Genomic DNA, 23,822 nt, shown 5'->3' on the forward strand with positions numbered 1-23,822 from the left:
TATTATTTGTGGATTTGATCAAATCTGCTGGATGATAATTTTTTGAGCATTTTTGCAGCATTTTTCACCCAAGCAAGTGAATTCGAAATTAAAAGCACGTAAAACAAATCATATATACATGTAGTTTATGCAGCAGTTTTCCTGCCAACTCTCTACTTATTGGAACAGAAAAATCTGCGGCAAACACGCATCATGTGCACATATCCAAAAGCTATAAGAAACAAAACCACCTGCAGCCCATGATTTGCTGTAGAATAATTGCTGACGTGACCACCACGTGATCATACACACCGGACTGGTGACTTAACACAAATGACAATGATGGTCTTCCATCAGTCGGCTAAAATAAGTGAGTGTTGGTAAATTTTACATGACAAACAATCGTTTTGTTGAAACTGTCGATTTTCATTACGGTAACTTTAAAGTTGTATGGCTGTTTTTTTAAAAGTCCATTTAACCGAGCTTCAAGGTGGGCATGCAACAACTTAAGCCATCATTTGTTTCCTTTTAGCATTGTTTTAGTCCACACAGTAAGTGACAAAGGTATCTTGACAGAACACACATGTGGACAGCCTGCCAGACACATTCTCTTCTACACTTATATGTTCTTATCTTAAAAAAATATTTAGCATTGAGAGTCCTCAGTGGTTGATACCTATATGTTCTTATCTTATCACTGAGGTAAAAACAGCACAGGGTCATAGGGTTAGACAAAGTGTATTTATTGCTGGGATTAGATGGTGATATCCAAACCCAAAATACCAGGCAAACTCAAGAAATTGACATTTTTCATGGGGTGTATAAAGAAAGCGTGGAGCAGCTGTCACTTGTGCAAAGTTGCTGATTATCCTAGTGGTAAAGCCATTGCATTGACTCATCCTTTATTACATCATATGTAAGCACAGGCTTCTTGCTACTAACCATTTTTTCTTGAAATTTGTCAGATTTGGCAGTCAGAATGCTACAATCATTTACCATTTTATCACATCCCACAACTTGTTGAGTGATGCAATAGTTATCTATAAATGCGCAAAAGGTCACTAATATTGAGAAATCCAGTGTTGTGTTGGAGGGCGGCACACTGATAATGCCTACAGCTGAAGGTCTATACAGAACGAGAACCCAACCACACCTTCTCAAGGTGAACTTCCAGATCTGTGAGATGTTACTAGTTAAATATAAACTAGACTAGGTTATGGGCAGTATAACTAAAACCTGGTTCTAATACCTGCAGTACAAACTGTCCTTGAGGGATCTCTCTACTACTAAACCTTGCTCATGGGCTAGGGTGGTGGTGTTTCTTGAAGAACGTAACCATGTTTTAGCTATCTCATTCAGCCACACTGAAAGGTGTTGTCTAGCCGTATAAAATGTTAATTAATTTTATTTCATACATATTGACATAACATACTTAAATTATGATAGCTGTAGTGGTTTCAGTGCCAATTCACTCTACTACCATTTTCGCACTGGCACAGAAATGGAGCTCCATCCCCTACTCTCTTAGCTGGGCACAGCTGTCTGGCTCAGTTCATATCATAAGCTAGTCTTCTTATTTCTTTCTGCGTCAGCCATGATGGAAAAGGGGGCGGACATTGCTAATCAACTGAGTACCTATGGTGGCATCTCATGCTGGTGGCCATAAAGCTTGGGGCTCCCTGGGAGAACCTGCAGTGGGAACCAGAGCCATTCCCTAAATCGTTCATTACTTGCTTTCATCAAGCCTGCCCCTCGATGTGTTAGAATGGCGCTCTAGATGGCATCCATAATAGAATAGAGAACTGCTCCCTTTGTGTTGACTAGTGACGTGCTTGAAGACTTTCTGCAGCAGCTGTGATAGAAAGGTGGGTTGGCCGAGCGAATCAATTGAATGCCGCATGGGTCGTTTGGTGGCTCCGCAGCTTGGATGTTCCTGGAAAGGGAGAATAGCCACAAGACGGAGGGTAATGAGCATTTTTGGCTAGTTGTCTGGCTTGGCAAAAGCAAAGCCAAGTTTTCTAAAGTCTGGAGTTCTTTTAAGGGGGTTAAAAGTTTCTCTATGTTCGTCAGAGACAGAGTTAAAAGAATGATTTTAAAAAACAAACTATCACAGTAATAAAAATCACCCAGGGGCAGAAGCACGTATCACCTTCCCATATCTCACAGCAGGTAAACATCTTCATCAGTAGTCACCCGAAGAGCATTCTTTTATCTAGCACAAAGTTTTCATTTCAACACATTAATCAGTTTGCAACACAATGTCTTAAGGAATTCAGTGAGTAAAATACAGTTCTTTTAATTTACACAGCTGGAGACAGATGTTATATTTCTGAATCTTTTTTTATCCAGCCAAATTCCAACCACACCCTGCCCGACCACTCTCCCCCTCCACCTCTGCAGCTGAGACAAAGCATAGGAGCATGCTAAACAATCATACAAAGTATCGCTCCATTAACTATGAGCCTGCTTATAAATCTACATAATATTTATTCCTAGATTCTTCCCAGCTGGATGAATACATGCAAAAGAGCCAATTACTGCAACAGACCTATTTCTACGCTACTATAGGTGGAGGGCTGAAGTCCAGAAAATAGGAAAAATGCAGGCTTCAGTCTAGGACAGGAATCACATTAGACAGGTTCCCAGCAACGAGAATCGCCTTATCGTGGCTGCTGGGTACACATGAATTGGCCAATTTATGCGATAAGTATTTCCTATTTTCTGGAGCAATAATGCATTTCATATATTTCATGTTTGCATGTTATATAACGTTACAGAGTGCAACTTTATTTGTTGGTTGTATATGGAGATGGGTATTCTTAGTTTCCACCTGTACACACCTGTTTGGAAGTGACGGTCAGTCTTTTGATATTCGTATCCATTTTCATTAGGAGCATGAGAAGTATGCAGGAAGCTCACAATCTTCCACTAGTGGTCACTACAGTACAGGTAGTCAGAATTGCTTACCTGCACCATTTTGTTAATGATGAAGTGCTACCACTCCAATAAAGATTTCTTATGAAATCAAGTACATAATTTCTCACTTTTTTATTAAACGAAATTATGTATAAAGGCAGACATTCCGTCTAAGGTACCATAGACTTTGATCAACTAATTTTGACAGAATCAAATGACAGTTTTTATGTCAATGGTTGGCATCGATGCCAACATGGTAACAAATGAGCCGGAAAAATGAGAATATTAGAAGTTATCGGGGGTGCTCCCAAAGGCTGTAGATTCAAGAGATTTCTCATTTGGATTTTCCAGATGAAAAATCCATTGCGTTCTGCAACAGCAGGATTGTGGATGAGATTTTACCAAATCCACAGCATAAATTAATTGGCAAAATTCCCTGCAAATTTGCAGCATTCAAACAGAAAATCTGTAGTGGTTTACGGGTATCTCACATGGGAACATACCCATAGAGAAATTCAGAAAGCAGGCTGAGATCAGAGGTGCTTGTACGAGCTTGTCTCCTCTAGATGTGGTCTATCTTTACTGACAGGCAAAGGAAACTCGGCTTTTCATCAGTAATTTACAACATTCCATAGAAAAAATTTCCATAAATACCCTACAAGAATAACTTTGTAAATTGTTCTCTTATCATATCTCCCACAATGTTCTCTGCTTCATTCATGCCTACTGTCTGGTGTGTGTGCTGGCAGAATGTATGCCCTTAGCACCCAGAGTATGTGCACAGAATGTCCTGCTACGTGTTGACATACTTTTCTTCAGAGGATAGGAAAGTACAGTGTGGGGACAGAATCCTTTTTTCGCTAACATATTTTACTTAAAGCCTATACAATAGCATATATTAAAGGCTTCCATTCCAAATAGACATCAGGAATACACCTAATATATACCTTTAGAGAAACCTAAAAATGTGAAGAGACCCCAAGGCTAAATTCAGAATTGTTGAGTAAGGAGAGCAAGGAGGAGGAGGAGTCCTCTTTTGCTCCTCCCAGCTCATGTTGGTGTGTCAATCACACCGCTGTGGGCATGATAGCAGCGAACTGCAGGGATGAATGCAGGTACATACCCCAGGGTTACACAATAACGCTGCAGCATCACTTAGTTGTGGTAAAGGCATTGTTAAAAAAAATGTTGGGAGGCTGATAAGGTGCTCTTAACTCCTTCACGATCTTTGACATATAAGATCATGTCCATACCTAATGTGGGCTTGCACACTCAGCCCATATCCTCCCCAGCAAATGATCACTGATTTAAAGCCATCAGGTGCCTTTAACAGCTCCACCCACTGCTGTTAACTAGTTAAATGCCGCTGTGAATCACTGAAAGCAGGATTTAACATGCGCCGGCTGGAGGCACGTCAATCATCCTGCCCCTGTCATGCGATCGCGAGGCACTGATGGGTTCTCTTGACAGCCAGATATCTGCTAATGATCCCTGCGCCTGCTCTTGGAATAAAGGGAGGAAAAAACGAAAGTCAAATAATAGAACGCAAGGTCACGGAGGGTGTGACAATGTCACTGGTAAAGTACTAGAGGGGCGATATGTGTAAAGGTACCGTCACACTGAGCGACTTTAGAACGATAACGATAGCAATCCGTGACGTTGCAGCATCCTGGATATCGATCTCGTTGTGTTTGACACCCAGCAGCGATCAGGATCCTGCTGTGACATCGCTGGTCGGAGCTAGAAGGCCAGAACTTTATTTCGTCGCTGGATCACCCGCTGACATCGCTGAATCGGCGTGTGTGACGCCGATTCAGCGATGTCTTCACTTGTAACCAGGGTAAACATCGGGTTACTAAGCCCAGGGCCGCGCTTAGTAAGCCGATATCTACCCTGGTTACCGTTGTAAATGTAAAAAAAAAAAAAAACACTACTTACATTCCGGTGTCTGTCGCGTCCCCCGGCGTCCGCTCCCCTGCACTCCTCCTGCATCCTGTGTCAGCGCCGGCCAGCCATAAAGCAGAGCACAGCGGTGACATCACCGCTCTGCTTTTACGGCCGGTGCTTAAACAGTGCAGGGAAGCTGAAGGCGGGGGACGCGACAGACACCGGAATGTAAGTATGTAGTGTTTTTTTTTTTACATTTACAATGGTAACCAGGGTAAACATCGGGTTACTAAGCGCGGCCCTGCGCTTAGTAACCCGATGTTTACCCTGGTTACCAGGGGACTTCGGCATCGTTGGTCGCTGGAGAGCTGTCAGTGTGACAGCTCTCCAGCGACCACACAACGACGAAACAGCGACGCTGCAGCGATCGACATCGTTGTCTATATCGCTGCAGCGTCGCTTAATGTGACGGTACCCTTACTACGCTTAATGGCATCAGGTGATGTAAAACCCAGAGTATTTTCCTCAAGCACATTACATGCTGTGAGGTTTAAGCTAAGTTGCATAATGGGCTGATTTTCATGTGGACATCCAAAGAGTTGGGAGGATGTCCATCTTATCTCCACCTGCAGAGCCAGCACCGCCATGTGCTGACAGGACCTATGTGATGTCTCAGTCACATGGGCGGGGGACTGACATGGTCTGGGGCTTAAGTAGCTGGCCTCCAAAGGCAGGAGGGTATCAGTGGCTGGAGAGGAACACTCCAGAGAAGTGGTTTGTGTCTGTTTATTCCTGAACCATGGGTCTTGCTAACCCTGAGTGGCTTTATCCCCACTAATGCAAGGACTATATCTAGTGCTACTGTTTTGTTTTGCTGTTTTGCCCAGAGGGCCGTGTTTATTCTGTGCTTAAACTTTATGCCGTGTCTAATAAAGCAAGTGCATCTTTAAAGCCGCAGTGTTCCCGTAACTACCTCCGTGTGCAGCCAAGTCAGCTGATCTACCACAATGGGTTAATAGGCTCTAGGCATGAATTCCTTTAAAGCAAGGTCTAGGAACATTTTATGTAGATGGAACCAGCAGATTGTCATCAGAAGGTATGATTGTACTATACAATAGTTACTACCTATAGTGACATTTTATTACTACCTATACTACCTTTACCTGTTTGTTGTACCTATGAGTTTAATGCTACAGCATAGAACAAGAGCAGGTGATTTTTTTACGCCTTTAGATTGAGTGAGGGTATGTGCACACGATCCGGAGTTGCTGTGGGTTTGATGCCGCGTATTTATGCAGCGTCAAACCCACAGCGGACAGATGTTACAGCATAGTGGATGGGATTTCAAGAAATCCCCTGTCCACTATGTGTCCACAGACGCCTGCGGATCACCTGTGGAGACCGACATGCAGCGCCAATAGAATTCAACAATTCCACATGTGGATTCACCTGCGTTCAATAGACGGCAGTGCTTTGGACGCAGCGAACATGTACTGCATCCAAAGCGCTGCTACTTCCGGATCGAGGGCACACGGCCTTATATTCCATGACATACTACAGTGCTGTTAAAATTATCAGCAAACCCTAACATACAGTGCTCAGCATAAATGAGTACACTCTCTTTGAAAAGTAAGATGTTAATCAATAGCTCACTAAGTACAAGAGCAATCTCCAAAAATTTTACAAGACTGAGTGTTAATAAGATCAATAATAAAACTTTCATTACAAAATCTTCAGTTTTACTCAAATTAGTTAATGAAAATGAAATGAACAAGTTGGTGAAATATTGCATCATCTATCTTTTTCTATTCTTCAAGAACAACTTCTTTTAGCGTCTAGATGCTGGATGGAGGGTGACGCTCAGCTTCTTTCAATATAGAGTAGTACATCTGTGAATTCATGATGCCATCAATGAAATGTAGCTCCCTGACACCAGCGTTCCACCACCATGTTTCACTGTATTGTATGTATTGTAAACCTTAGTTCCAAGTTATGGGTTAAAAAAATGTGATACGAAACGGAGTATTGTCAAAATTTTGGAAATTGTTGTGTTCAGTGAGATATTGGTTAAAATTTTAACTTTCAAAGGGGGTGTACTCATTTATGCTGAGAACTATGTATCTATCACCCAAAAGCAGACTAGAACTTCTCTTCTACAGTGCCTGTATTCTGTGAATGGATAAAGCACAGATAGTTTTAAGCTGTCTGACATTGTGCCACTGTCTTCTGCATATCAAGCACACAGGTGAGTAATATTTGTCACACGTTTCCTTCTGTAAAATGAGAAATCTGTGTGATTTAGGATATACCAACATACAGCAGAGTTGTTGCACCAGTCTGAATGGGGTTGTTTCTGCCACATGTGAATCCACCCTTAGACATAAAAGGCATGCTCAGTATCTTCATTGGGTGTGATGCATCTTTATTTTCAGACGCAACTCAGATCTGAGCCTATATTTTGCAAATTCTGACATCAGCTTATCAAATTCATGATGAGCAGCGGAGTTTGCTATTCCACAAATCTTACTCCAGCATGGGCTGAACTAGGATTTGTGGCAAGACGCGCACAGAGGTGTATGCCGCTCATCCAAAGCTCTTGATTAATGAACAACAACGCCGCTCTTGATGCATTGGACACATAACAATTAAAAGGAGCTTGCTTTAGTGACAATAATTGCTTAGTTTCATTTATGTCACTTGCTGTTATCTAGTATGCTGTAGCTTTCCGATTATGTGTTCATAGAGCCTCGGACATTCATATATATATATATATGGTATTTAGTCTGACAGCAGTATAACGGGGCAAGAGAGCCTGCTTCCAGGGATATGTACTAGGCCGTGTGTTGATTATAACTGCCTGACTAGGTGTCACGTGCAGGTCAGTCAGGCTAACCTGTGTAACCCCGTCCCCACCAATGATTGGCAGCTCGATGACAAGTGACACTGTACACAAGAAGCTGCCAATCAGGGGTGTGGGCGGGGTCATACACGGCTCAGCATTCTGACTGCTGCTACAGCAGAGGAAACACGGATTCTATCAACACTGCACCAAGCAGAACAGTAAGTGACACATCACTGGAGTCAGGGTCTCTGCCTGTACATCATGCTCTTGTCAGATTACATAGCAAAAACCTGCAGACAGATTTACTTTAATCCAGAGGAATCAGCAGTACTGGAAAACTCAATTCCATGTCTAGTTTACTTTCCCCAACATCACATGTCAGACGAGGGTCAGACAGCCCCCACATTCTGCTGGTAAATATCTGATGGCAATTACCACCGCACACAAAGCAAACACACACATTGGCAGCAAAATCATAAATAGCTAACGGCAAATCACAAGTCTACAATGGAGCTGGGAATGGGAACAGTGACTGCATAATGACTGAACCCGTAATAAGCATCTAAATTAACTGAAGGTAATGCTACATAGCGGAGAGTGACTGGGGGGAAAGCCCACTATGTGGAATATGAGGGCCGTGTACTGGGATGTCCCCTGAGTGGGAGTGCTTATTATGTCACAGAACCAGAGAGCGGTCCGTAGATTCCACAGAATAATATCTCAAGGACAGAGCAATTCAGACCACCTAAAAAGTGCACATTAAACAGCTTACACACTTATACATAGGAACTTTGCACCTATAATGATCATACCATTTATACACATTTTAACTTTATATTTGCAGGGAAAAAAAATATGCACATGAGGACGCTTTGGGGCACCGTTACATTTGTGTATTAAGGCCAGGCCTTTAGCTTAGTAAGAGCAGGTGCAGTCTAAAGTCAATCCCCATTTCGGCGCTGGCGCCCTGACACTGACGGTGCACCCAATGTGGCTGCAGGTGCACTCTGACTCCTCCTAGTTTGCGCCCTCTCCTCCTCTGTAAGGCCACTTACTAACTACACTTACTGTTGAATGAAGCGGAGGCCATAGATAGGCAAGCACTACGTGTCAGAGCTCGCCCACAGCCTGGTTGTGTGCCCAATCGCACTGACACTGACGGTGCACCCAATGTGGCTGCAGGTGCACTCTGACTCCTCCTAGTTTGCGCCCTCTCCTCCTCTGTAAGGCCACTTACTAACTACACTTACTGTTGAATGAAGCGGAGGCCATAGATAGGCAAGCACTACGTGTCAGAGCTCGCCCACAGCCTGGTTGTGTGCCCAATCGCACTGACACTGACGGTGCACCCAATGTGGCTGCAGGTGCACTCTGACTCCTCCTAGTTTCCGCCCTCTCCTCCTCTGTAAGGCCATTTACTAACTACACTTACTGTTGTATGAAGCAGAGGCCATAGATAGGCAAGCACTACGTGTCAGAGCTCGCCCACGGCCTGGTTGTGTGCCCAATCGCACTGACACTGACGGTGCACCCAATGTGGCTGCAGATGCACTCTGACTCCTCCTAGTTTCTGCCCTATCCTCCTCTGTAAGGCCACTTACTAACTACACTGTTGTATGAAGCGGAGGCCATAGATAGGCAAGCACTACGTGTCAGAGCTCGTCCACAGCCTGGTTGTTTGCCTCATCACACTGACACTGACGGCGCACCCAATGTGGCTGCAGATGCACTCTGACTCCTCCTAGTTTCCGTCCTCTCCTCCGCTGTAAGGCCACTTACTAACTACACTTACTGTTGTATGAAGCAGAGGCCATAGATAGGCAAGCACTACGTGTCAGAGCTCGCCCACGGCCTGGTTGTTTGCCTCATCACACTGACACTGACGGCGCACCCAATGTGGCTGCAGATGCACTCTGACTCCTTCTAGTTTCTGCCCTATCCACCTCTGTAAGGCCACTTACTAACTACACTTACTGTTGTATGAAGCAGAGGCCACAGATAGGCAAGCACTACGTGTCAGAGCTCGTCCACAGCCTGGTTGTGTGCCTCATCACACTGACACTCACGGTGCACCCAATGTGGCTGCAGGTGCACTCTGACTCCTCCTAGTTTCCGTCCTCTCCTCCACTGTAAGGCCACTTACTAACTACACTTACTGTTGTAGGAAGCGGAGGCCATAGATAGGCAAGCACTAAGTGTCAGAGCTCGCCCACGGCCTGGTTGTGTGCCCGATCGCACTGACACTGCAAGTGTGCCAATAGGAGATTGATTGTAGACAGCACTTTCTCTTACCAAGTGAGCGCTGTCAATCATGACGAGGGATACGCCATTATATGCAAATCGGAGGGTGTAAGGCAAGGTGCACACGTATTCTTGGCCACTGCTGATTTTTCCGCAGCAGATTTGATAAATCTGCAGGGAAAAAACGCAGTTTTTGCTGCAGATTTATCGCAGATTTGCAACCGAGCAAGAAAAAGTGTATATATACAATCTTTATTTGGGAACAATACAAAAAACATTTAAAAACACTATAAGGTCTATAACAGTATCATTAAAGGGAATGTCATCCCAAAATTCGCCTATAAGTTAAGGCCACCGGCATCAGGGGCTTATCTACAGCATTCTGTATTGCTGTAGATAAGCCCCTGATGTAACCTGAAAGATAAGAAAAACAAGTTAGATTATACTCACCCAGGGGCGGTCCCGATGCGGTCCGGTCCGATGGGCGCCAGAATGCTGTAGATAAGCCCCTGATGCCGGTGGCCTTAGCTTATAGGCGAATTTTGGGCTGACAGATTCCCTTTAAATGGAGTCCTTCACCCCCAAAATGCAAATTAAATTGCTTTGCCCCTGCAAAAATCATACCAGGCATACATCTTTCAATAATATATTTGCAGAAAAATCTTTCATTTATTTAATATGCAAATGAGGGCACTTTGGTGCATCCTAGGAATGACCTATGGCCTGGTGCAGTGTTAGGGTATGTGCACACGATGCGGATTTTGCTGCGGATCCGCAGCGTTTCTGCAGCTGCGGATACGCAGCAGTTTCACATGCAAAGTGCAAAGCAGGAGATCTGGCTGGCTTGGCTTGGTGAGAAGCCTCTGACTGGGGGATAAGAGGTACAGTTTCTTCATGTAGAGAGTGCCAAGTTGATGTAAAGAGACTTGTAGGCCATGCAACGTTCCTCTTGGAATTTCACAGAGAGAGGATGGGAGATCATCATCATTTTCAAACTCTAGAGTGAAAAATAGGGGAATGAGTTCATCTATCAAGCAGCCCTATTGATCCATCAGTGTAGGACTTGCAGCGGGTAAACGAAAACCAGTGGGGAGCGATGGAGCAGCGAAGGATGTAGGAAATGCTACTGATGGAATATTCCTGGTTAGCTGATCCCTGAATATCCTTATAATTAGAACATAATTAGAGCAGCCTGGACTACTCCTCTAATGGAATGAAAATAACAATTTATACGCAGACAAGTAATTTTGGACTCTGCTTGTAATGGTCTCCCAATGTTGCCACGAAGAAGAGCTGGGTCAGGGACGAGCTGCAAAAGTCAGGCTGACCTGTGACATGGCAGCCAGACCTGCAGCTGGAAGAGCAGCAAAGGGCCTAATTCTAGTACTTGCCAACTTTGCATTTTAAAGGTATACCACTGGGGGAAATGCTGTGAAGCTTCATCCTGGGTGAAATACGCCTTGATATTGGAAGCAGAATATGACATGCTGCGAATTTCACGTCTGCTGCTCCGGCAATTTACACTGCAGACATTTTTTCAGCATGTGCGTGAGGTTTCTTAAAATTTCATCTATATATATATATATATATATATAATTGCCTAGGGGGTACTTCCATCTGTCTGTCGCGGAAATCCCGGGTCGCCGATTGGTCGCGGCCGTCTGACCGCAACCAATCAGCGACAGGCACAGTCCGGCCGCGAATTGGCCGCTCCCTACTCCCCTCCAGTCAGCGGCCACATAGGGTTTTAGCAGTCCATTAACGCTGCTATTAACCCTGTGTGACTAACTTTTTACTAATAATGCTGCCTATGCAGCATCAATAGTAAAAACATATAATGTTAAAAAATAATAAAAAAATTAAAAAATCATTCTATTCTCACCTTCTGGCGCCTTCCCTGCTCCTCGCGACGCTCCGGTCCCAAGAATGCATTTTGGCAATGACCGGAGATCACGTAGCGGTCTCGCGACATGATGACGTAGCGGTCTCGCGACACCGCTACATCATCACGTGCTATTGCCGCAATGCATTCTTGGGAGCGGAGCGTCGCGAAGAGCATCACTAAACGCCTGGCTTGGATCCGGGGGATGACAGAAGGTGAGTATATAACTATTTTTTATTTTAAGTCTTTTTTTTTACCAGGGATATGGTGCCCACATTGCTATATACTGTGTGGGCTGTGTTATATACTGCGTGGCCTGTGTTATATACTGCGTGGCCTGTGTTATATACTGCGTGGCCTGTGTGATATACTACTTGGCCTGTGTTGTATACTACGTCTCTGTGCTATATACTATGTGGGCTGTGCTATATACTATGTGGCTGTGCAATATACTGCGTGGCTGGGCAATATACTACGTGGCTTTGCTATATACTACGTGGCCTGTGTTATATACTACGTGGGCTGTGTTATACACTACGTGAGCTGTGTTATATACTGCGTGGCTGTGCTATACACTACGTGAGCTGTGCTATATACTACGTGAGCTGTGCTATATACTACGTGGGATGTGCTATATACTACTATACATATTCTAGAATACCCGATGCATTAGAATCGAGCCACCATCTAGTATATAATATGAATAATCCAGGTGGAAAATCATGTGGGAACTCTTGAACTTTTTTAGGAGGCGATATACAACTAAATTTGTATATGACGCTAGGTGGCCATTACACATCTAGCCAGGTATCTACTTAAAGAAATCTATGACAATGTGGTTGGATCTGATTTTTTTTTATTTTGTAGTTCAAGTTTTTGGAAATGTAACCCTAAATTTCTATATGCAGGGCAGTTAAATGGGTTTTCCAAGTTTTATTTTTTTTCTATTCCATACAATTACCGTAATCAATGCAATAATATCCTATATTCACCCACTACAGGTGCAGAGATGCCTCGCTTCCACTGCCACCAGTCTTTGTTGACAGGCTGCAGCGGTGACGTCATGACTATAGCTCATGTGACCACTGCAGCCATCACTGGTCTGTACCGGTGGTCACATGTGACTGGGGGTCACGTGAGCTGCAGCCTGTCAACCAAGACCAGGGGACAATAGCGAAGATGCATCGCTGTTAGTTTCTCATATTTACAGGGGACAAGAGTAAGAAATACAAAAAGTAACTCTCGGTGACCCCTGTAAAACCATACACATTTAGGGGAACTGAAATTATTTTCTCAGTAGAATATCGTTATATCATTTATCTGCATTGCAATCGGGATCCAAGAAGTATCGTTTCTCCTTGCGGAGAGTGACATGATGTCCAGGTGAGGAGACTTAAAGCCGCAATGCTCCTCTGGGAAATATGCAAATTGTCTCTTCAAAGAGGAAGAGGACTAGAACTATAGTGTCACCTATTGGAAGTAGCAATCCTAACACTCAATGTCGACCCTTTGACGAGCCTTGTCACATGACTTAGGATAATAGCCAAACCAGAATCATTCTGGTTTGGCTATTATCCTAAGTCATGTGACAAGGCTCGTTAAAGGGTCGACATTGACTGTTAGGATTGCTACTTCCAATAGGTGACACTATAGTTCTAGTCCTCTTCCTCTCTGAAGAGACAATTTGCATCTGCATTGCAACAAATGTATTTTCCTTTGCAAAAAAAACTCATTGGAAACAGCAGGACATGGATCTAAAGTGACCAATTTAGTAAAATTCTTTAGGAATCCCATAATAACATTTAATAACTCCTTAGAATTATAAACCTTTGTCACCGTATTTTCATTACAGTTTGCAGGCAGCATCCCTATATAACATAGGTGGCTGTATGTGTCTCCAGGTAAGAAATGAGCCAGTGTGACTTCAGAATGGAGCAATACATAAGAGTGACTGTACGGCAAGCCACAAGTAATGGAGTACAAGAATGATACCTGTGTGTCAGATCCGCTGCTCAGTGTGTCAGGTTACAGCCCACCACACCGACCCATTCCTGACATACCAAGGGGATGCCAAGGGCTGCAGGTCCCAGGCCAAACACCCTCAGTCCATCCTGCAGGAAAATTCCAACATTTCTCATTGTAGACAAATCTAATATTTACTATGTCATATAACGCACATAACAAAATATAACAATATCCACAATAGTAAACGTCTCTGCACAGGCTGCAATATAGTGGGGTAAACAGTGGCCGCACAGAGCGGGCACCCAGCAGCTGTACTGAGCCCTATCACAGGCTCCATTCACTTCTTCAGGGACCGGGGACCTTGGAACAATGTTTGCAGAGGGAAACAAACACGCACTGTTGACTGTCCTATTAACCATTTAATAGCCACAGCGTTGCCACCACCCGCTTTACATACTACTCAGACGTCCATTGGGTTTTGCACGGCGTGCAGCGGCATTACACTTCCTTGGGTTTGTAGAAGAGAGCAATACGGGTAACGTATGGGCTCATATTGGGACTATGGTGTAACCACGTAAGGGGCAGTCAATCGGACAGGAGTCGCACCAGTGGGGTCCAGCATCTGGAAACTCTCTCCCGGAGAAGCATGAATGAGCAACCGGAGGATTTAGGGTGGTGACTGGGACGTGTTCATTCTCAAAATATGACTTTTATAGCCATCAGATTGAAATGTCTTTTTTATTTTTTATATGTCAATTTTGTGACAATTTTTATATATAAAAAATTAAGAGGACCTGTCGCCACTGCTATGTTTTAGTGTGAAATTGTCAAGGATTTTTGTGTATTTTTTTTACAAAATTTTGGCAATTTTTTTTTACATTCCACATTCAGATTTTTTAAGACTCTAATTTCCTGTTTCAGGAAACAACACATGTACATAGCCATCATATTCAGACCCCCAACCCAAACTTTTGTATTGAAGCATCTAATAAGCATGTGCAAAGGTTGTTGTGAAGGAAGGGGAGCAGGTCAGCACTGACATTTCCTATTGTGATTGGTGGATCCTGTGTTATCAGCTGTATATAGAGCTGTTATCAGTCATTGTGATTCCTCTGATGATTAGAAAACTTTTGTAAACTCTTCCTGGACAGAAAGTATGGGTCTAAAAAGCCCCAGTGACCATTGCAAAAACTGCAAGATGACTTTTTGTCCTACAAACATAATTTCTATCCTCGGGTCCTACAGTTTGGACCATCACTGGTCCCAAGAACATGACTCCTGTGGATTGAAGCAACCATTGCTCTGTTTAGATTTGTATGTAGCGGCTCCCACAGGAAGCAAATGGAGCCTGCATCATGCAAATGCACATAGTCACATGGGTGACACAGGATTTCCAGTATTGGGATCGGTGGGGGGGTATAAGTGGTCAGATGCCCACCATACATTGTTACCACCTGACCTGTGGAAAGGTGATAAATACGCTTTGTTGGATAACCCTTTTAATAGTCTTTAAAGGGACACTGTCACCTGAATTTGGAGGGAACAATCTTCAGCCATGGAGGCGGGGTTTTGGGGTGTTTGATTCACCCTTTCCTTACTCGCTGGCTGCATGCTGGCTGCAATATTGGATTGAAGTTCATTCTCTGTCCTCCATAGTACACGCCTGCGCAAGGCAAGATTGCTTTGTGCAGGCATGTACTATGGAGGACAGGGAATGAACTTCAATCCAATATTGCAGCCAACATGCAGCCAGCGGGTAAGGAAAGGGTGAATCAAAAACTCAAAAACCCCGCCTCCATGGCTGAAGATTGTTCCCTCCAAATTGAGGTGACAGTGTCCCTTTAAAATGAACCTTTCAGCATGTTTGTACATTTGGAAGCAGCAGAGACATGGCGGTATAGGCACATAAGTAAGTCAGACTGGAAGTGCACTAGGGGTGTGTCAACGCATTTGGGTGCTCTGACCCGCCTCCAGTGCATTTCCAGCCTAATTAGCATATGGCTTGTACACTAAATTTCTAGTGACTGGCGCATTAGAGCTCTACTAAAAAGGTATCGTTTTTTGTTGGGGGACGAGCACTTACACCGCCATACCAATACTTCGATAGATAAAAACCTGCTGTCAGGATCCCTTCAGAAGAGGTGAATTTCACTGCCTAAGCCATACGTAGCAGGAATTACGTACAGGCTACGAAAATAAAAGTTAGGAATGGGGAGAAGCTAGTGGGAAGCTGCCCAGATGACTGCTCTCCATGTCTGCTGCACAGATGCCTACACTGAGGAAGCCTGTGCCCAATTCATGGCGTCGGTGGTTTGGGCAGCAAGAAGCACCCGCCGGGTCACCCGAAAATCCGGCTAGGTGACATGGCACGAGCCTTGTGAATACAGTGAGCGGTGAGTGACCTGGACCCCACTACCCCCACTCTGATTGCTGATGGGCAGCACACAATTGCTATTGTTCATTGGTTTTGTTTACATGGCGCACTCTGTGATCAGGCGCAATACACACTGGGCGATGGCACAGACACCACAATATGGTCTCCTTATAGCTATGGTGCGCTTACACAGGATCAGGTAACACTCTTTGGGGCATTTTTCAATATTTGCAAAAACAAAAACAAAACCTCCTGAAATGTTAGAGCTTCTAGAGATTGTTTGCAGGCTTCATTGGAGATGTTTCTACTTGGATTCATCATTTTTCTATTCTTCATGCATTTTTCTACAGAGGAAACCACTGCCATATTCAGGACATGCTGTGATTTCCACTGACATCGCTGCTTGCTGTCAGACATGATCAGTACTGGTTTTAATATTTTGGATCGTCCCATTCACAGACAGCAAGCAGAGATCTCCATTGTGAAGCGCTGCATGGCATCACGGAGAAGGCACCACTGCCCCATACCATAGCCCATGCCAGCCAGGTGGCCGGACACATAGAAGAACCTGCACTTACTAGATCCCAGGCGTGGCGGTCTCCGGGAGCGGCAGCACTCACGTCCCGCAAGTCCATAGATCCCACGTTACCGGCCCGAGGCTGCCATGTCACCTGTGCCCAGGGCAGTGACAGCCGAGCTCCTCACACCGACTGTGAGAACAGCCCGAGCAGCGCCTCTCCCGCCGGGCTCCGCCTCATGTCCGCCTCCTCACCACCCACCCGAGCCGGGCTCTGCCCGCTCTTATCAGTGGCCTCTCCTCAGCCCCGGCCCAGGTGCTCAGTGACTGCACCTCATGTCCCCCGCCTCAGCGCCATGTCTGCTCCCTGCTCGCCTCACCCCCATCTCGGATACAGGATATTCACCAAATATTGTTCTAACTCCTTCACCCCTAAACCTCAGACAAGAAAGAAGCTGCTGGCGTGTAATTATCCCCTCACAGTCCCAGACAGGGAAGTGGGGCTCAGTGAAGGGAGCCATAGGTTTGGGGTATGTGCACACAGCGTGTTCTATAAGCGGATTTCATTCCAAAACCCACCTGAAAAACGTTCAGAACTATGAGCACTACACTATGTAAAAACCGACCTGCTGTTCAGGGTTTTCCAAAAACTTAAGTGGTTAAAAGAAGTGACCTGACTGTTCCTCAGGCGTTTTCGGCTCTGAAGATGCACTATATACTACCTTTCAAAAGTAGTTTCCATGAAAACTCGTACTTTTATTAATCAAATGAGTTGGCAAATGAATTGAAAATCTAGTCCAGACTTGACAAGCTTTGAAAAAAAAAGATTTTTATTTGAAACTAGATGGTGGCCCGATTCTAACGCATCGGGTATTCTAGAACAGGCATGTCCACGTAGTATATTGCCCAGTCATGTAGTCTATTGCCCAACCACGTAGTATATTGCTCAGCCACGTAGTATATTGCCCAGCCACGTAGTATATTGCCCAGCCACGCAGTATACAGCACAGAGCCACGTAGTATATTGCCCAGTCACATAGAATATTACACAAACACGTAGTATATTGCCCAGCCACATAGTATATTGCCCAGCCACATAGTATATTGCCCAGCCACATAGTATATTACACAAACACGTAGTATATTGTCCAGCCACATAGTATATTGCCCAGCCACGTAGTATATTGCCCAGCCACGCAGTATACAGCACAGAGCCACGTAGTATATTGCCCAGTCACGTAGTATATTACACAAACACGTAGTATATTGCCCAGCCACATAGTATATTGCCCAGCCACATAGTATATTGCCCAGCCACATAGTATATTACACAAACACGTAGTATATTGTCCAGCCACATAGTATATTGCCCAGTCACGTAGTATATTACACAAACACGTAGTATATTGCCCAGTCACGTAGTATATTACACAAACACGTAGTATATTGCCCAGCCACATAGTATATTGCCCAGTCACGTAGTATACAGCACAGAGCCACGTAGTATACAGCACAGACACGTAGTATATTGCCCAGACATGTAGTATATTGCCCAGCCACATAGTATATTGCCCAGCCACATAGTATATTGTCCAGCCACATAGTATATTGTCCAGCCACATAGTATATTGCCCAGTCACGTAGTATACAGCACAGAGCCACATAGTACACTGGCCAGTCACGTAGTATATTGGCCAGTCACGTAGTATATTGGCCAGTCACATAGTATGCACCATATCCCTGTTAAAAAAATAATTAAAATAAAAAATAGTTACATACTCACCTTCCGGAGCGGATTGGTTACCGATGCTCATCGCGCGCTCCGGTCTGAAGAGTGCATTGCGGTCTCGCGAGATGATGATGTAGCACGTCATCGTCTCGCGAGACCGCAATGCATGGAGTGGTCACCGGGGCACCACGAGGAACATCGGTAACCGGCCGCTTCGATCCAGGGGCTCTGGAAGGTGAGTATGTAACTATTTATTTTTTTTTATTATTTTTAACATTAGATCTTTTTACTATTCATGCTGCATAGGCAGCAGGAATAGTAAAAAGTTGGTCACACATGGTTAATAGCAGCGTTAACCGAGTGCGTTACACCGCGGTCAACGCTGCCATTAACCCTGTGTGAGCGCTGACTGGAGGGGAGTACGAAGCGGCCATTTTTCCGCCGGACTGTGGCCGTCGCTGATTGGTCGCGGCAGCCATGAAAGGCAGCTGGCGCGACCAATCAGCGACTTGGATTCCATGACAGACAGAGGCCGCGACCAATGAATATCCGTGACAAACAGATAGACAGAAGGACAGAAAGACGGAAGTGACCCTTAGACAATTATATAGTAGATAATAATTTTCTCCTTCAAACTTTGCTTTCATCAAAGAATGCTCCCTTTGCAGCAATTACAGCATTGCAGACCTTTGACATTCTAGCAGCTAATTTGCTGAGGTAATCTGGAGAAATTTCACCCCATGCGTCCAGAAGCCCCTCTCACAAGTTGGTTTGGCTTGATGGGCACTTTTTGCGTACCATGCGGTCAAGCAGCTCCCACAACAGCTCCATGGGGTTGACATCTAGTGACTGCGCTGGCAACTCCATTAGGCCTGTTTCACACGTCAGTGTCTCCGGTACGTGTACTGACAGTTTTCTCACGTACCAGAGACACTGACACACGTAGACCCATTCAAATGAATGGGTCTATGCACATGTCCCCGTGTTTTCACGGACTGTGCGTCCGTGTGCAAAATATGGAGACATGTCCGCTTTTCTCCAGCAGCACGTACCGCAATACGTCCCGCACACGTGCACACGGAGAACAGTGTGCACTCTCCTCCGTGTTCACGTACCACCCGCAGGAGAGACAGCGCTACAGTAAGCGCTGTCCCCACTGTGTGTGGTGCTGAATCCGGTATTCATTCCTTCTCCCCAGCAGCGTTCGCTGGAGAGAAGGAATGAAAAATCAAGGTGTTTTTTTTGTTTGTGTTAAAAATAAAGTTTGGGGTCACCTCCTGCCTCCCATCCCCTGTGCGCCCGCCCGCTTGCCGAGAAATACTCACCCAGCTCCTGTGATGTATGCTCTCAGTGCCGGCAGCCTGTGCTGTGTGAGCGGTCACGTGGTATTGCTCATTACAGTGATGAATATGCGCATATTCATCACTGTAATGAGCGATACCACGCCTTACAGATAGAATACCAGCTGCCTGCTTCTTCCCTAAATAGATATTTCTTGCATAAGTTGGAGGTGTGCTTTAGGTCATTGTCCTGTTGTAGGATGAAATTGGTTCCAATCATGCACTGTCCACAGGGTACGGCATGGCATTGCAAAATGGAATGATAGCCTCCCTTATTCAAAATCCCTTTTACCTTTTACAAATCTCCCACTTTACCAGCACCAAAGCAACCCCAGACCATCACCTTACCTCCACCATGCTTGACAGATGGCATCAGGCACTTTTCAGTTGTTCTGCATCTCACAATTGTTCTTCTGTGTGATTCAAACACCTCAAACTTGGATTCATCTGTCCATAACACTTTTTTCCAATCTTCCTCTGTCCAATGTCTGTGCTCTTTTGCCCATATTAGTCTTTTCCTTTTAATAGCCAGTCTCAGATATGGCTTTTTCTTTGCCACTCTTCCCTGAAGGCCAGCATCCCGGAGTTGCCTCTTCACTGTAGACGTTGACACTGGCGTTTTGCGTGTACTATTTAATGAAGCTGCCAGTTGAGGACCTGTGAGGCATCGATTTCTCAAACTACAGACTCTAATGTACTTGTTGCTCAGTCTTGTTGCTCAGTTGTGCAGCGGGGCCTCCCACTTCTCTTTCTACTCTGGTTAGAGCCTGTTTGTGCTCTCCTCTGAAGGGAGTTGTACACACCGTTGTAGGAAATCTTCAGTTTCTTGGCAATTTCTCGCATGGAATAGCCTGCATTTCTAAGAACAAGAATAGACTATCGAGTTTCACATGAAAGTAATTTTTTTCTGGCCATTTTGAGAGTTTAATGTAATGTTCCAGATTCTCAACTAACTCAAAGGAAGGTCAGGTTCATAGGTTCTCTAATCAGCTAAACTGTTTTCAGCTGTGCTAACATACTTGCACAAGGGTTTTCAAGGGTATTCCAGCCACCCTTTAGCCTTCTTACACAAATTAGCTAAAACAAAGTACCATAAGAACACTGGAGTGATTGTTTTTGGAAATGGGCCTCTATACAACCATGAAGATATTGCAGCTAGAATAGTCATTTACCACATTAACAATGTATAGAGTGTATTTTTGAATTATTTAATGTTAGCTTCATTGGAAAAAACTGTGCTTTTCTTTAAAAAATAAGGACATTTCTAAGTGACTCTAAACTTTTGAACGGTAGTGTACTTTTGTAATAGAAGTCAATGAGAAGGATCAGAAAAGACACACAGAAGGAGTCTGTTTGAGCTTTTTTGCTTGAAAAAACCACTAGAAGATTCATCATTGTAGAATAGAGTTTAAAAAAAAAAAAAAGACGGCACAAAAATGCTGGAACATTGCTAAAAAACCTACCAGGGGTCACAAAAGTGCTCAGAAAATGGTAAAAAGATGCATCAGGAAAAATCACTGTCGTTTATTTATTTTTTTAACAACCTAAGGACAACCTAAGTTTACCCTTTTATATGCTGCAGACAATAGTAACCATGGTAGCTGAGAGGTTGCAAAGAGGGGGATCCTAGAGGTTCCTCGGACTGACCTGAGCATAACCACTGCATAGAAATACATCATGCTCAGTGGGGTACCACCTATGGCTTCAGTTCACGCCACTGCTGTGTGGCCTATGAACTGGGGTAGTCCAGGTGTCAGCACCCGCATTGGCCCCTTTTGCTCGTCAGCACAAAATTATAGGGGTGGAAGCATCTACTGATGCTCCCTCCTCCTTCATTATTGCTTGCGCTGACAGTCGGAGGTGGGCCCTGTCATCACCGCAAGCAATGATGATGGAGGAGGGATCGTCAGCTGATGCTTTCACCCCCATCATCCTTCCTCGGTGTCTGACATGTCAGAGCAGCGGGAGCGATGACTTCATTACAGCGCACCCACTTTTCTGACATGTTTGGCTCTTAACAGGCTCCGCAGACCGGAGCACCGGGTGGAATGAGAAGTGAGCATTGTATTTATTGTTTTAAATCAGTGACTGGTGGCCATAATAGAGTATGGAGCGTGCATTATACTGTATGGAGGACCATGGGGGGTGCATTATATTGTATGGAGGACCATGGGAGGTGCATTATACTGTATGGAGGACCATGTGGGGGTGTATTATACTGTATGGAGGACCATGGGAGGTGCATTATACTCTATAGAGGACCATGGGGGTGCATTATATTGTGTAGAGGACCATAGGATGTTCATTATACTATATGGAGGACCATGGGGAGTACATTATACTATGGAGGATTATGGGGGTGCATTATACAATATGGAGGGCGCATTATACTATGTGGAAGATTATGTGGGGCCATTATAATATTTGGAGTGCTATGTGGGGAGCCATTATACTGTATGCAAGCAGTTATACAGTGTGAATGTTTGTGTGGGGTTCCTCATACTTTGTGGAGGGCTAGTGCAGGCCAAATACAGTGTGGGGCTATTATACTATATGCAAGCCCATTATACTGCATGGAGGGCTGCACGGGGGTCACCATACTTTGCCTTGGGAGTACAGTAAGGTCATTATACTGTGCATGTAGAGGCTAAAGTGGAAGACTTCACCATGGGGGTATCATACTGCGTTTGGAGGGAACGCTTTTTGGCCTCATACTTTATTAGGGCAATGAAAGAAGAATCTAGGACTTCAGCAGGAGGAAAATTCCTAAGTAAAGGCAGGAAAGTTGTGAGATATGCTCTTCTGTGACCAATTCAAATTATTTTCCTTTTTTGGGGGGCCCAATTAGAACATCTGCTAGTCCGTGCACTGCGATGCGATCCTCGCCTGAGAAATATGGCCGTCTGATCTCTTACAGCATTACATGAGGCATCATAGTGGTCATGGCAGTTGATGGCCTCACGAAGGCCCCTACTATGAATGGGAGATCACAGACAGGACACAAGTATTAGAATGTATTGTTTCAAATATAATATGGAAGATTTGTGGAGTTGTGCTGAGGATTGAAGACATCCAATACCAAGAAATAATATGTGGTTTTATTGAATGCGTTTCGAAATATAACACTTCTATAACCACATAGCTTCATGTATTGTTTCAGTGATGGAATAGTAAAAAAAATTGGTTTAGTTCCATCGATAAAAGTTCAAACTATTACTATTAGGCCGGCATCACACTAGGCGTATGAAAATACGGTCCTTTTTTACGGCCGTAATACGCAGAAGTGTTCCCAAAATAGTGATCCGTATGTCATCCGTAGGCAGGGTGTGGCAGCATATTTTACGCATGTCATCCTCCGTATGTAATCCGTATGGCATCCGTACTGCGAGATTTTCTCGCCGGCTTGCATAACAGACATACAATGGATCCATGGGCTAAAATATTTGTTAAAACATATATACAGTCTATATATATATATATATATATATATATATATATATATGTCAGTGAGACACATATATATATATGTATATTTCATGCAGCGCTCGATAGCAGAAAAGACGGCAATTCAATTAACCTGGCTTAATGTCACCTTACAATAGCAAGGTGACATTAACCCTTTATTACCCCATATCCCACTACTACAGGGGAGTGGGAAGAGAGTGGCCAAGTGCCAGAATAGGCGCATCTTACAGTTGTGCCTTTTCTGGGGTGGCTGGGGGCAGATGTTTTTAGCCAGGGGGGGGGGGAATATCCATGGTCCCTCTCTAGGCTATTAATATCTGCCCTCAGTCACTGGTTTTCCCACTCTGGCGGAGAAAATTGCGCGGGAGCCCACGCCAGTTTTTTCTGCGATTTATCCCTTTATTTTAACAGCTAGATCCCCAAAATTTTACACACATACACTTGTAACATTACTAATGAAAAATATGTAAAAAAAAAAAAAAAGGGATATGAAAAGGTTTACTGTATGTAAACCATATCTCATATCCTGTCGGGTTTGAGAAGGAGAAAGAAAAAGTCGGCAATTGAATTACCGGCTTTTAAGCTATCTCGCGCTGTATGAAATATAAATATATATATAAATATATATGTGTCTCACTGACATATATCTATATATATATATATATATATATATATATATATAAAA

General features: G+C 44.2%; 1 protein-coding gene across 10 annotated transcripts in view; it reads right to left on the minus strand.

Moving 5' to 3' along the window:
• PLEKHA6 (pleckstrin homology domain containing A6) overlaps positions 1 to 23,822 on the minus strand; it is a 234,861-nt gene that overhangs the window by 65,363 nt on the left and 145,676 nt on the right. For 7 of the 10 annotated variants that reach the window (XM_069756187.1, XM_069756188.1, XM_069756190.1 and 4 more), the window contains exon 1: positions 16,665 to 16,809. The exons of 2 other annotated variants lie outside the window; for them this stretch is intronic. The gene's annotated coding sequence lies outside the window, so the exon portion shown is untranslated. Of the gene's footprint in view, positions 1 to 13,739; positions 13,848 to 16,664; positions 16,810 to 23,822 lie in introns of those variants that run through there. One more of the 10 variants, XM_069756184.1, reaches the window with a different exon arrangement.

The sequence above is a fragment of the Ranitomeya imitator genome, chromosome 3 (assembly GCF_032444005.1).
Source record: "Ranitomeya imitator isolate aRanImi1 chromosome 3, aRanImi1.pri, whole genome shotgun sequence".
Lineage (NCBI taxonomy): Eukaryota > Metazoa > Chordata > Amphibia > Anura > Dendrobatidae > Ranitomeya > Ranitomeya imitator.